We start from the raw sequence: 17,319 nt of genomic DNA on the forward strand, positions 1-17,319 counted from the left end.
TCATCAACGCCAACAGTTCCATTACCACCTCCAACCACAACCGCATTGTAAACCTCAACTTCACAATCTGTCCCACGAGCATCAACGTCATACGCACCATAGATACCATGGAGTACCAACAACAATAACTGACGAAGTATTAATTCATAACTTCACTGGAGAAACATTCCGCAGCGATTATATAATCTCTAAAGTCTTAGAGATTATCTAATCTAGCCCTAACCATAAATCAGTTAAGCAAACCAAAATGATAGAAGGAAGAGTAGAAACTCTGACAAAAATGGTGTGTGATTAACAAGTTAAAATTGTTTTATCAACAGCATCAACAGTACCGTCAACGTCACCAGCATCGTCAGTACAGTCAACATCAGAATCAACAACACCTATAACATCACAAACTCCGTCAGTTCAAGAATCACCGTGGACATCATTACGAATCAATATCGTGTATATTGTATCAACAAGTTATGAAGAATTAACTCATTCCCTCTGAAGAAATTATATATATATATATATATATATATATATATATATATATATATATATATATATATATATATATATATATATATATATATATATTGAAATAAAAAATAAATCTTTCCGTGCTAAGCTATTGTGTGTGAATCTTAACTACTCGGTTAATTCATATTACAAATATGCAATAATGTACATCCCTCGCCCGTAACTTAACCATCGTTAACTACAATCTCTGTCTCAATTCAACAAGTTCCAATTCCTAATAAATCAAGTATATATTTGATTTTACACTTCATCATTGATGTAACCGAAACTTTTCAGATAACATCATTCGTACTTTGCGAAGTTCACAAGAATTTAACGAAAACCAACATCACATCTCAACAAATAACGAAGTATTGATTCATAATTTCAATATTATTGAAGAAATACTTATGTAACCTCTAAAACCTTCAAGGAATTATTCAATTCTAGTTCCAACCGTAAATCAAATGAGTTTAATTTAGTATTAACTCATTAAAATCTATGTTACATCTGAGGAGAATATATACATATATATTTTCATAAAGACTGTAATAAAATTCTTATGTACAAAATATTAATTGTGAAAATTTTTTAACGGGTAGGTAATACCCGAGAGAGAGATATAAATTCACAATTAATATGTTACATTCTTCGAATCAGATTAAGCAAATTATCAATTATACTTCCTACTTTCACAATAATATACATTCTTTCATAGAAATCAAAACAACCATACTCATTCAAACCTAATTACATATTCTGATTTTAAAATCTCAGAATTCAATTCGAGATATAACCGGTACCATCACTTTTAGATTCCTACATCTTTCAAAGCTATACTTTGACATCAAAAGTGTGTTAGAACATCAAATGTATACAAACGATTACAATCTGTGTTCAAACCCTACGAAAATCTCTGAAGACACTTCAAATAATGAGCAATCGAGATGATGATCCAACCACATATTACCCACAGTTATGTACTTAAAAAGCTCTCGAAACCAAAGTCATAATTCAACACATATATGTGTCAGATCTTTTGGCATTTATTAGCCAAAATAACCTTGCAATTCCTTTGCAAAGTAGCAAATTATATCACAGCTCCAGCAAGACAACTTTGATTTTTTCATTCGGAGTAGCCTTATCATAGTTTTGATATATGTGATTACCCTTTTGTTACCGGAGAACCTTTCATATTCTACCACATTAGCAATAAACTTACCAATAACTTCACTGATCTTGGGCATTCCGAAGAATCTTTATATTTATCGAAACCTCATCATTTACTCATCTGCCTCTTGTAACGAGAATTGTCATACGAATCATTGGGAATTAGCAATCAGTATTTTGAAATCTCACAGCATGTTGACGCCAACAGTTATACATAACGTCTATTTCCAAGGCTTACATACTTCGAATGTGAAGTTTCTGAAAAACACTCTGAACCGCGAACTAGTTCTCGAAATGCTGATGAAGCAACAAAAACTGTAAACGACCTTAGCAGTAAAAAGTTTGATGATAAAGATTAGTGTATTAACAAAGCTCAGAAATAGAGAAGTTTTGGAACTAGAAAACGGATTGAGCAAAGTATGAAGGAGGCTGTGGACAAATCACAAAGACTGAACCTGCCTTCAAAGAATCCAAATGATTCAGTGTCTGCTGAAGTCATTAACGAATACCTTGCTCCTGACACTAAACCCTTATAGACAATATTCTTCATCATCCTCTGATATTAGAAATTTTAAGATATCATCGTATCTTTCATTATAAATATCCTCCATATTTCTGAAGATATTTCCATAACTATTCTTATCTGGAATCATTTATCTCTTTGCGCTATCTGTATTACATCAAAAAGGAAACTGTTTAGTTCCTATACTCTGTAAACCTTTGAGTTTAAAATATGAATGTTTTTGAAGTAGTGTTGGAAACTGAAGCATGAGTTAGTATAATATAATGACACTTGATCAACGTGATTATATTACAGTAATTCATGCTGAGTTTCTAAATGGAACGTGATGATTCACAGATCATAACATCATCATGTGCCATGTTATACGACTCTTGTATTCTATGTAACCTCTAAAATATCAAGAAAATATTTCTTGATGATTCGGCCTTTTACAAGGTATTCTAGTAATTTGATAAGTCAAGATCGTGCCATCACAATTTCCTTCCTAGAACATTAACAATGTTCATTCCAAAATTCATATCTGTGAATTCTGGACCATTACAAGCGGTGCTTAATCGCAAGAAGAAGAAACGAAAGGACAAAACTCCGAAATAGAAATTGGGGTATAAATTGCAGCAAATAAAAGAGAGCATTAACTGTGGATGACAATGATTATAGAAGATAGAAACAGAGACTTTGAAATATAAGGGAAGATATAAAGCCCAACGACAAACCAAAAATTATAAACCATATATATCGATGCATATAGCAATATAAAGACACGGGAGAACTAGAAACACTATAAACCCAAGAGTATAGTAGAAGTAAATAGATTCTTCTGGCGGTAGATGAAAAAGAAGAATGATCGATATGAAAGTTATAAGTATATCGAGAATCAGAACTGGATGGAGCATATTGATGAATACTTTAAAATATGAGTTGAGGGGGAAAGAATAGAAGGTGATGAAACATGACTAGGAACTTAGAAATCAACAGATTTAACACACACAATGACGGAATAAGTAAATCAAACCCTCTAATGAATAGGTTAAGCTTTTTGGGATTAATTTAGTCATACCACAACTAAATCAAGTGTGATTAGATCAACACCTAGAGCTATTATTCACCACCTGGGTGATTTGGGTTGAGAGAGAATCGGAGGAGCTCACCAGATCTGAGTGTGTGTAACAAATGAGAGGCTTAACCTAAAATAAAGAACATAAGACTTTATATACCCCTGTTGTTGACTCACCCGTACGATTCATCCATCACACATACGAGTTGGCTTCATCAGCCATACGGGTGATCACTCACTCGTGTCTTCTCATTTAGGTTGTAATTGTGACTTAGCTCAGCATCAACCGTGCGTATGAGCCTGTCAGCCGTACGAGTGAGGCTTCACTCAGACGTCTGACTAAGTCTAACATAGTCAAACATCCAAATCTCATTCCTGCAGTTGCTGTAACCACATACAAACACGGATAGGATAATAACGAACGATCATGGTAGCCTGTAAACTGTTGTACCTGCAATGGACGTGGGTAGATGTCTAGGGACTTGCGTAAAATGCATCAACAGAAGGTGTGAGTTGTAAGAAAACGAAGGAGGTGAATTTATAAGAAAATCTCCGACAGAAGAATTAAAATGGACGATCGCATTTAAAGCGGATCCTAATTCCTTTTGTTACCAGAGAATCAAATCTTATTACAAAGATTTTCTTCAAATCCCTTGAAATCTGGAAATCAATCATATCTACGTCAAATGATAAGATGAATCTACACTTACTCATTTCACTCTTCTATGTTAGCTTCATTCGTACTCTTCATATAAATGGATTGTTTATCCAAATTATTCACTGATGATAAAACTCTAATTTTCAGCCTGTATGCATCATGAAAACATACTTATTATCATTCGCGACCTTTCCACTCAAATTTCGGGACGAAATTTCTTTAACGGGTAGGTACTGTGACAACCCGGAAATTTCCAACCAAATTTAAACTTTATCTTTATATTATTCCGACACGATAAGCAAAGTTTGTTAAGTTAAATCTCAAGAATTTTAAATTGTGTTCATACATTCATTATAACCTCGACCAAATTCCGACGATTCACGAACCGTTATATATAAATAAATATGTATATATATGTATATATATATTATAACTTGAGAATATTAATAAAGTATTAAACGTATAATACTTTACATGAACGTATTTGTTTCAATATGTTTATCGATGAAATTAAAAGATAATATCAAATGATTGATTTATCAGATACATTATGATATGATTACGGGTCTATGTTATGAGGTCCACTGTGATTTAAGAAATCTATTCTTTTTGACAACATTCGGAAAATGGTAAAGTGATTTATAAGTAAGAACGTGAAGTGTAAATAACTTAGATGTTGGATATCGACAAGTTATGTAACTCGACATTTTTCATTAAGATGATTTCATACGTTTATTTAACCTTTGAACATTATCCCATGCTTCACCAACAAACTGTAATTTAAAAACTTGAAACCTATTATGAATATATATGATTCTACTTTTCTAAAACATTTTATGATATAACGATTTCCATTATTTTAACCTTTAAACAAAATGATTCTTAAAAATATATTTGGTTTTGGAAAACAAAATTATTATATTTATTTGATTTAGTTTCAAACGTACAAAAACGTTTTCAGTTTAAAAAGAACTTTATTATTAAAACGTATATAAATTTTATAAATATCTAGAACCACTTTTGACAACTCATTACTTAACCAGTATGATAAAGATAACGATATTTATATTTTATTTTATTAAATATATATAACGATTTAAATTAATATTATATATATTTATACGCGTATTATACGTACATAGTTTTATACTTTTACTATACTTAAACTTTACCTTTACTTTATTTTTACTTTACTTTAACTTTAATATTTCACTTTAATAATTCATACTTTAATAATTCACTTTAATAATTCATACTTTAATAATTTACTTTAATAATTCATACTTTAATAATTCATACTTTAATAATTCACTTTAATAATTCATACTTTAATAATTCACTTTAATAATTCAAAAATCTATTATAAATAGAATTCAATAGGTTTCATTATTTCATAAGAAACTTGAAAATATTTTTCTCTAAACTCTCTCAATCGATTTACATATATATATATATATTTACTCCGTATTATTTCAAGATATTATTAGTATACATAAAATATTACGTCAGAGTGCTGTCCTAGTGATTTTGAAATTGTTTTTCGAGTGGGATTGGATTAAGGAAATAATGGGTTATAGCTATGGAGGTGATTGGGTATGGTTCATGGGTATGCTCGTGAGATTAATATAGTGTTTATCATCTCCGTTGCGTCTACGTACCTTTCCTGCAATATTGAATCTCAATATTGATACGTGAGTACTCATAATTTAACTTTTACATACTAATAGTGTATCCCTGACTAGTGCTCGAGTATATAGGATTATGCATGTTTGTACTTTTGATATTGCCTTTAGTTAGGTTATGTTGAATCCTGAATTAGTTATATATGCAACTGAGATAAGGTATAAGATATGCATGTCGTTGGAAAGCTAGAGAAAAATTAAGAACTTTTCATTTAGATATCGAATGATTTCGATGAACGGATTTGAAGTTATAGTCCATCGAATTTTTGTATTATTATTAAAAATGATTATTATTATCGTCGTTATTATCGTCGTTCTAGTTTTATCTTATTATTATTATTATTATTATTATCTTTATCAATAAAAGGATTTATCATTAAAAATTGTTATTTTTTTTATTACTATCGTTATTATCGTTAAAGTTATAATTAGTATTATTATTATTATCCAATTATTATTACTATTATTATTATTATTATTAGTATTATTATTATTATTATCATTATTAATATATATATCATTATTTAAAAATGGTTATTGTTATTGTTATTATTATTATTACTATATTATCATTAAGATAATTATTAGTATTATCGTTAATAACGTTATAGTAACTATCATTATTAATATTAGTGTAATTAAAACAAATATTTGTAACACCTAATTATTTTGATTACTATTATTATCATTATTACGAACACGATATAAAAGACGATTAAAAGCTATTAAACGAAACGATTAGGAAATAATGGGTAAGAGTATCATGATGAAATTAAAATATTATAAGATATTGATTTAGATAAAATTATTGTTCTTATTATTTTTATCATTACTATTATTATTAAAATTATCGTTAGTATTAAAACTATCATTTTAACAAAAATTATCATTTTAATAGAAATGTCATTGTTACTATAAAATATCATTATTATTATTATTATTTTAAATAGAATTATTATTTTAAAGATAATATTAAAAATTATCGTAAATATTAAAGTTATCATAATTAGAATTATCGTTTTATCATAATGTCATCTTAGTAATTATAAATATTGATATTTTTATAATAATAATTATTATTACAAAATGATACAACTTTTACTTACTATCATTATAGATATTATTTTATCAAATAAATATTTGATACAAACATATTTTACTACGTGTAATAACTTACTTTAATAATACCTATCATATTATCTTTATAATATTAAATGAACCCTATAAATTTTATTACTTAATATATATAAAAGTATATTTTATTATATAAATATAATATAAAATTTTATTTATTAATAAATAAATTATATTATTTACTCTAATAAATCTTTTAAAAATATTTAAAAATATAAAACGACGATATTTAAACTATATATTAATCATGTATAGATTTTTTGGAAATTATTTTGAGTCAAATTTACTTTTGTTGACTTTTGCATATTAGTCTCGAGCATTAGGATTGTGGTACACTATGACTTGACCTAATTTGTTAGACAAATATTGACCAACACATAAATATATATAATTAATTTAGGTTCGTGAATCCGGGGCCAACCTTGCACTTGTTCAATGACGTTATATGTATTTTTACTACGAAATAGAGTATGGTGAGTTTCATTTGCCTTTTTACCCTTTATATTTTTGGGACTGAGAATACATGCGCTTTTATAAATGTTTGATGAAATAGACACAAGTAATTGAAACTACATTCTATGGTTGAATTATCGAAATCGAATATGCCCCTTTTTATTAAAGTCTGGTAATCTAAGAATTAGGGAACAGACACCCTAATTGACGCGAATCCTAAAGATAGATCTATTGGGCCTAACAAACCCCATCCAAAGTACCGGATGCTTTAGTACTTCGAAATTTATATCATGTTCGAAGGAGGATCCTGGAATGATAGGGGATATTCTTATATGTATCTAGTTAATGTCGGTTACCAGGTGTTCACCATATGAATGATTATTTTTTGTCTCTATGCATGGGACGTATATTTATGAGAACTGGAAATGAAATTCTTGTGGTCTATTAAAATGATGGAAATAAATGATTATGATAAACTAATGAACTCACCAACCTTTTGGTTGACACTTTAAAGCATGTTTATTCTCAGGTGTTAAAGAAATCTTCCGCTGTGCATTTGCTCATTTTAAAGATATTACTTGGAGTCTTTCATAGCATATTTCGAAGAACGTTGCATTCGAGTCATTGAGTTCATCAAAGATTATTATTAAATCAATTTATAGTTGGATAGAGTGGATATTATGAAATGGTATGCATGCCTATCAATTTTTTATGTAAAGAAAGATTGTCTTTTAAAAACGAATGCAATGTTTATAAAATGTATCATATAGAGGTCAAATACCTCGTAATGTAATCAACTATTGTGAATCGTTTATAATGTATATGAACGGGTCCTTTCATAATTGTCTTTTTTAGACACCACTCAAGAATCACAGATATTTTGACAGAATCAACAGTAACCTTAACAGATAGAAAATTCGTTCCCCGACAGCGGCGCCAAAAACTTACCACCTCTTGATATGGCTAAAACGGACGGTTTTATTTTTGCGGTGTCATTAGGTCGCAACACGTCAGCTTTAACTACCAAAAGAGGATAATGGTTTTATTATTTATATTTAGCTGGGGTTTTCTAGCTATAACTCACCTACTTGTCTTCCTTTTAATGAGTAAGTGGTAAATATAACTCAGGTTCGTATTTTTGTATGTTTGCCCAGTAATGTGGGACAAAAGTGCCTATATAGTGTATTTTTGTATGTTTACCCAGTAATGTGGGACAAAAGTGCCTATATAGTTAACCCTAGTGACAAGTGGTGATAGGTTAATATTAACTACGAATATATTAGTATAACTATAAAGATAAATATAGATAGGAACAAAGAATAGAATTCTGATGGGGAATTATCACAAGAGTTTAATTTCCTAGAATAAATACTAAACCTCAATCAACTAGGCTTTACACCTAAATGATTTGTCACTAAGAGTTTAGGCCTTGAAGATTCTGGCTAAGACGGATATCCCTACTCCCAACGTTAACCTAGAGGGTTTAAACGACCTTATGGATAGAATCCTAGGTACATGAACAAAGTGGTATATCCCTAAAGGAAAGTCTCAGCTTTTCTTAATCCTTGTCGGTCTAACTAAAGTAATATTCCACCACTTAATACTAAGCTATGCCTTAACATTAACAGATGTGCAATCTTAGATATTCTAAGGTACTGCTAATTGAATTAGAGGTCTCTCCTTTGCGATCACTTATTCAACCCCGGATCATCTTACAACATCTCAAGAATGTTGCTTCTGACGCGAATCATGTTTCTAAGCAGACCAGTGTTCACTGAACTCTATATTGTCTACTCTAACCACAACCTAAATAGGCAGCTCTTCTTTGACGAATAAATGATTATTCGTACGTAGGTGCTATATCCCTATTGTGACATTAAGCACACATAACTACTTACCCGTATCCTAGGGTTGATCAAGTCCTAATACTAGGTTATAGCCACGTGAATAAGCGGAAAGGGTGATCCGTAAATTAAACTTCTAAACCGTCAAGATTTCAGCATAACAATAGCATAAGTTTCAGATAAAGTATTCAACATATAATAAACATTTGCAACGGATAAATAAGCATGCAAGATGAAAGCAACTTAAGATAATTTTATTAAATTAAGGAAAGCGTTCACCGTTTACAGATGAGATCCGGACCATTACAAGTGCTGACATCCTCTAGACCTCTCCTATTACAATCTTCGGCGTTCGCCTCTGGGTACTTAATTTCCCGCTCGAAGGTGAGAAGGCCTTGAAAGCTCTAGTGAGAGAAAGTGTATTGTAGTGAGAGAGAGAAGAGAGGTGTGTTGAAATTGGATGACAAAAAGCCTTTAAATAGATTTGGATTTTGCCTGCAAACGGCTGGCAGGCCGTTTGCCAGGGCAAGCCATTTGCAGGGGCCGTTTGAATGGGCTGTTTGGCTTTCCTGGTCCCCTGGATCGTAACTTGATTTATTGTCTTTCACCGTTTTCGCTCTAGAATCTTCGTTTTATCTCCGATTCTCTCGATTCTTCTTGCATCGTCTTCGTAATTACTTTAACTGCAAATTTAACTGAAAAAGCAATTATTTTGCCGACAAAGTTTTGAACTTTATGCTTTTGGGACTTAATATCGGGGGTAAAAACATGACTTTTAGCCGATATCAATGGATTCTGATGATCAGCCTTGACCTTTGCGCAAGTCAAGCACTTTCCGACATAGGTAGCAATGTCAGCTTTCAAATTTGGCCACCAATAAAACGCCTTCAAATCTTGGTACATTTTATATTATCCCGGAGGAATTGAGTACCTTGACTTGTGTGATTCCTCCAACACCAGTTCTCTAAATCCACCAAACTTGGGTACCCAGATTCGGTTAGTAAAATATCGTGTTCCATCCTCCTTGATGTCAAATTTCTTATCCATCCCTTTAATAAATTCAAGAACGACATTTTCTTGTTTCACGGCCTCTCGTTGTGCCTCGCGGATCTGTGATGTGAGATTCGTACGAACAACTATGTTAAGAGCTTTAACTCTGAGAGGTTTCTCTATCTCCTTTCTGCTCAAGGCATCCACCACAACATTCGCTTTGCCCGGATGGTATTGTAGTTCGCAGTTATAATCGTTAAGTAGTTCCATCCAACATCGTTGTCTCATGTTGAGCTGTTTCTGATCAAATATGTGCTGTAAACTCTTATGGTCGATGAAGATAGTAAACTTGGTTCCGTACAGGTAGTGTCTCCACATTTTGAGTGCGAAGACAACATCTCCTAGTTCAAGGTCGTGCGCTGTGTAGTTCTGCTTGTATATCTTTAACTGGCGCGATCCATAAGCAATAACCTTGTTTCGTTGCATAAGCACGCAACCTATTCCTTGACGTGAGGCATCACAATAAATAACAAAATCTTCATTTCCCTCGGGTAGAGACAATATCGGTGCAGTTGTTAACTTCTCCTTCAACAACTAAAATGCAGTTGCTTGCTGTTCTGAACACTCATACTTCTTGCCTTTATGAGTCAACGCAGTTAATGGTCGATCAATCTTGGAGAATCCTTCAATGAATCTCCTATAGTAACCAGCTAGACCCAAAAATTGTTGGATCTGTGTTGGTGTCCTTGGGGTTTCCCAATTCTTAACCGACTCAATCTTTGCTGGATCGACCTGTATTTCATTGGCCCCTACAACATGACCAAGGAATTGTACCTCTGGTGACCAAAAGTCACACTTAGAGAACTTTGCTTACAACTGTTCTTTTCTAAGCATAATCAATATCGAACGTAAATGCTGCTCGTGCTCTTCTTTGTTCTTGGAGTACACCAATATATCATGAATAAACACAATGACAAATTTATCTAGGTATAGCTTACACACACCGTTCATGAGATCCATGAACACTGCCGGTGCGTTCGTCAAACCAGACGGCATCACTACAAACTCATAATGTCCATAACGTGTTCTAAACGCCATTTTCGGGACATCCGCTTCCTTGACCCTCAATTGGTGATAATTGGACCTCAGATCAATCTTCGAATAACAACTAGATCCCTGTAACTGATTGAATAAGTCATCAATCCTCGACAGTGGGTACCGATTCATGATTATCAACTTGTTCAACTCTCTATAGTCGATACATAATCTCATCGACCCATCCTTCTTCTTAACAAAAAAAAAAAAAAACGGAGCTCCCCAAGGTGAAGAACTCGGTCATATAAATCCCTTGTCTAACAATTCTTGCAATTGGCTTGACAACTCTTAAAGCTCTGGGTTGAAATGCCCCGTTCATATCGATTATAAACGATTCACAATAGTTGATTTCATTGCGAGGTACTTGACCTCTATATGATACATTTTACAAACATTGCATTCATTTTTAAAAGACAAACTTCCATCACATCGAAAGTTGACAGACATGCATATCATTTCAAAATATATCCAATCTATAATTGACTTAATAATAATCTTATTGAACCTAACGACTCGAATGCAACGTCTTTTGAAATATGTCATGAATGACTCCAAGTAATATCTCTAGAGTGAGCAAATGCACAACGGAAGATTTCTTTCATACCTAAGTATAAACATGCTTTCAAGTGTCAACCAAGAGGTTGGTGAGTTCATTAGTTTATCATAAACATTCATTTCCATCATTTTAATAGACCACAATATTTCAGATATATAATTGTACACGTAACCCGAGTATAAAATAATACGTGTAACCCGGGATCCCCTATCATTCCGGGAAGTAATAAAACTCACAAAACTGTATTTCGTAGCAATAATGCATATGACGGCACTTGAATATGTGCAAGGTTGGCCTCGGATTCACGAACCTATATCATTCATATATGTATTAAAACTTATTCTTGTATTCGGATAAATATATATATTGTTATTAGTGATGTTATTTATATATATAATAATTTATAAGTTTCATTATTTATTTATATATATATTTTTTTTCATTTTATATATATAAACGTTAATATAGTTAAGTTAGGTGTACTAAGTATATTTATATATATAATGTCTTTATTTTTATACTTATAACCTTAATAACGTTGTTAAAACTTTTATTTTAGTAATCATAATTATTTTATTAATAAAAGTATAGATAATACTGATAATAATAATGATAGTTTTAATGATAGTAAAATAATTTTAATAAAAATGATAATATTGATAACACATTTTAATAATAGCAATACTAATATAATAGTCATATTAATAAGAATAATGATCATAATTATAATAATACTCATGTTACTACTAATAATAATATTGGTACTAGAAATGATACTATGGTTAATATTTATGAAAACAATAATAAATTATATTATTTTCATAATAATTATAATACTGATAGTCATAATCATAAAAATGATAATAATACTAAAATGGTAAATTAATAGTAATAATAACATTAATAATGCCTATAATAATAATAATAATAATAATTGTTATAATACTTATATCCATGATAAAACTAATAATTATTATAATTCTTATAACAATAACAACAACAACAACAAAAATAATCATGGTGATAACAATAATAATAATAATAATAATAATAATAATAATAATAATAATAATAATAATAATAATAATAATAATAATAATAATAATAATAATAATAATAATAATAATAATAATAATAATAATAATAATAATAATAATAATAATTGAAATAAAAGTAATAAAAATATACCCTTTAAAAGCTTTTTGTAAAAAGGATTGCACTGGACCGTACTCGAACTCGAGACCTCTCGCTCACTCGTTCACCCCCTTAACCATCTGAGCTGCTGCTCTTTTTCTGATTTATAACCCAATCGAATTTATTTAACCCATTTAACATTCTATTTTTCTTCTGCTTCATACTAAATTGGTTTGACCAGGGATCGATTCAAACACAACCATAAATATTGAATTCGTTTTTGGATTTAAAATCTAAACAGATGTTTTAGGTGAATGCCGGAATCAATTAAAACAGGAAATTAAAGAAAACGAAAGCTGGAAATAGGTACTGAAGACCCGTATGAACTCTAAATCAAATTAGAAATTTTAATATGTTTTAAACCCCGATCACAACATGAAAGATGTTTCAAATTCTCCCTAGAAACTATCTGAATCCTCAATTTGACTCAAAACATCAATTTGAAATCGAATTTCATGATGAACACCCTTGTTGACTTTTTGAAATTAAGGTTTGACTCTCAAATTCGAACTCGATATGAAAATTTGGGATTTAAAACTTTCCAGATAGATTAATTAGAATGTTTCTAACACAACTGCATTAACACATTTTGAAATTTAACAAGAATCGAAGTTTTTAGAAAATTAGAACAAGAACAGAGGTGTCGTGGTGTGTTCTTTAAATTAAATTTTGATTTTTGCTGTTTTCAATCGATTTGCATTAGTATAGTATTATATAGGTGATCACAAATATATTTACAGCTAATGTGGCTAAATTAACGTTTGTTTGATAATTTGATTTGCTCGACAACTTTAATTCTGTCAGAAGAAATTGTTAGATAAAAACAATCGATTAAAACTGAATTTGTTTGGTAGTATGACTAATTGATACTGATTCTTACTGGTTTGTGATTATAAAACAATTTGTAAAACAGTTGATTAAGATATGAACATAATACGTATTTTCTATAATTATATATGTATTAATCGTATTTATATAAATATATATATATATATATATCCATATATGTATTTATATATATATATATATATATATATATATATATATATATATATATATATATATATATATATATATATATATATATATATATATATATATATATATAACAGAATCTTATATATGTATATGTATTTGTAATCATATATCTGTATGTATATTATTTGTGTATATAATTAATGTTATTATTTAATAAATATTACTATAATAATAAATACTATTATTATTAATAATAATAATAAATAATAATACAGATAATAATAGTTATAAAATAATAATAATAATAATAATAATATTTATGATAATAAAAATATTTTATTCTATTTATAATAATAATGATAACTATAATGATTTTTAATAATATTGGTAATAATAATTTTGAAAATAATGATAATAAATATGATAATGACTAAATCAAAATTTTATTACTAAGTATAATATTAATGATGATAACAATAATATTTAGTAACAATGATATTATAACAATTTAAATGTATAAATTTTCATATCTATTTACATTATATATAGTAATACTAATAATACTGATATTAAGATTAATACTAATTATACCAAGGTAATATTAGTATAATTACTATATCTTGACTTGTTTAAATATCTATCGAGTGTTGCAATCGTTTACTAAATGAATTCGAAACCACTATATATACATTCAATATACTTTATATATATATATATATATATATATATATATATATTATACTAATTATATTTTTTTAAACTAATAAATTATTATTATAATATATTTACAAATAATTTTCATATACACATAAATGTTCGTGAATCGTCGAAATCGGTCAAAGGTCAACTGAGTCCATGTGATTTGTTCAAATATCTTGAGATTCAATTAAATAGACTTTGCTTATCGTGTCAAAATCATGTAAAGGTTAAGCTTAAATTTGGTCAAAAATTTCTGGGTCGTCACAGTAACTACCCGTTAAAGAAATTTTGTCCCCGAAATTTGATAGAGATCGTCATGGTTGTCAATAAGTATGTTTTCATGTCGAATATGAGTTGTTAAATAGAGTTTTATCTCATTGAGTAATATGGATAAAACAATTTTCTTGAGTGAAGCGTACGAGTAAAGTTATCACAAAAGAGTGAAATGAGTAAGTGTAGATTCATCATATCTTTTGACGTGGATAGAATAGATTTCTGGAGTTCAAGGGATTTAGAGAAAATCTTCGTAATAAGATCTGATTCTTCAGTAATCAAGGAGATTAGGATCCGCTTTAAATGCGGTCATCTGTTTTGATTGCTTTTTCGGATATTTTACTATAAATCAACCCCCTTCATTTCCTTACACCTCACACCTTCTATTCTTTCTTCTTTAATTCTTACTTTGAATCATTCGTCAATATGATCCATCCGGTTCTTCTTCTTGATATATTCCTAACTTTCATATCTGTCATTCTTCTCTTTCATCTACCACCGGAAGAATCTATTTACTTCTACTATGCTCTTGGTTTTATAGTGTTTTTAGTTCTTCCGTGTCTTTATATTGTTATATGCATCGATGTATATGGTTTGTAACTTCTGGTTTGTTGTTGGGTTTTGTATCTTCCCTTATATTTTGGGGTTTCATACTTTTGTTTTCTCTTCCCGATTCTTAATCAAGCGAATAACGGTCCAGAATTCATATATATGAATTTCAGAATGAACATAGTTAATGTTCTTAATGAGAAAATTATAATGGCACGATCTTGATTTTTCAAATTACCAGAATGCCTCGGAAATGACCGAATCATCAAGAAAAATATTTTCTTGATATGTTTAGAGGTTAAGTAGAATACAAGAGTCGTGTAACATGACACATGATGAATTTATGATATGTGAATCATCACGTTCCATTAGGAATTCAACATGACTTACTGTAATATAATCACGTTGATCAAGTGTCATTATATTATACTAACTCATGCTTCAGTTCCCAACACTATTTAAAAAAAACATTCCTACTTCAAACTCGAAGGTTTCAAAATTTAGAAACTAAAACAGTTTCTTTTATGATGTAACACAGATAGCGCGAAAAGATAAATGATTTCAGATAAGAATAGTTATGAAAATATCTTCAGAAATATGTAAGATATTTATAATGAAAGATACGATGATATCTTAGAATTTCTAATATTGAAGAATAATGAAAGATATTGTACGCAAGGGTGTAGAGTCAGAAGCAAGGTGTTCGTTAATGACTTCAGCAGACACTGAATCATTTGGATTCTTTGAAGGCAGGTTTAGTCTTTGTGATTTGTCCACAGCCTCCTTCATACTTTGCTCAATCCGTTTTTCAGTTCCAAATCTTCTCTTTTTCTGAGCTTTGCCAACACACTATTCTTTATCATCAAACTTTTAACTGTTAAGGTCGTTTACAGTTTTTGTTGCTTCATCAGAATTTTCAAAATTTCGAGATCTAGTTCGCAGTTTTTGGGTGTTTTTCAGAAACTTCACATTCGAAGTATGTAAGTCTAGGAAATAGATGTTATATGTACACATATAACTGTTGGCGTAGTCATGCTGTGAGATTTTAAAATACTGATTGCTGATTTTCGGTAATTGACATGGCAATTATTGTTACAAGATGTGGATGAGTATATGATAGGGTTTTAATGAAAAAATATAATGGTTTTTCAGAAAGACTTACGCTAAAGTGTAACGAAGTTGCTGGTACATCAGCTGATGATGTGGTAGAATATAAAAGATTCCCCGGTAATGATGGCGAAAAGACAACGTATATCTCAAGGTTATAATAAGGCTAGTCCGACTAAAAATTCGAAGTTGACTTGCTGGAGCTGCGATAAAATTGACTACTTTAGAAAAGGATTGCAAGTCATTTTTGCTAATAAATGCCAGAGGGTCTGACACGGATATGTGTTAAATTATAAGTTTGGTTTCGAGGGTTTTTCAGGTACAAGATGGTGGGTAACATGTGGTTGAATCATCATCCTAATTGTTCATTATTTGAAGTGTCTTCAAGAATTTCGATGGGTTTGAACACAGATTGTAATCGTTAATATACATATGATGTTCTAACACAATTTTGAAGTCAAAGTATAGCTTTGAAAGATGTAGGAATCTAAGAGTGATGATACCGATTATATTTTGAATTGACTTCTGCGATTTCAAAATCAGAATATGTAATTGAATTTGAATGAGTATGGTTGTTTTGATTTTTATGAAAGAATGTATATCGTTGAGAAAATAGTAAGTATAGTTGATGATTGCTGAATCAGATTCGAAGAATGTAACATATTAATTTTGAATTTATATATCTCTCGGGTATTACCTACCCGTTAAAAAAAAATTTCACAATTAATATTTTGTACAGAAGAATTTTATTACAGTCTTTATGAAAATATATGTGTATATTTTCTTCAGATGTAACATAGATTTAATGAGTTAATATTAAACTCATTTGATTTACGGTTGAAACTAGTATTGAGTA

This window comes from Rutidosis leptorrhynchoides, chromosome 5 (genome assembly GCF_046630445.1).
Source record: "Rutidosis leptorrhynchoides isolate AG116_Rl617_1_P2 chromosome 5, CSIRO_AGI_Rlap_v1, whole genome shotgun sequence".
Taxonomy (NCBI): Eukaryota; Viridiplantae; Streptophyta; class Magnoliopsida; order Asterales; family Asteraceae; genus Rutidosis; species Rutidosis leptorrhynchoides.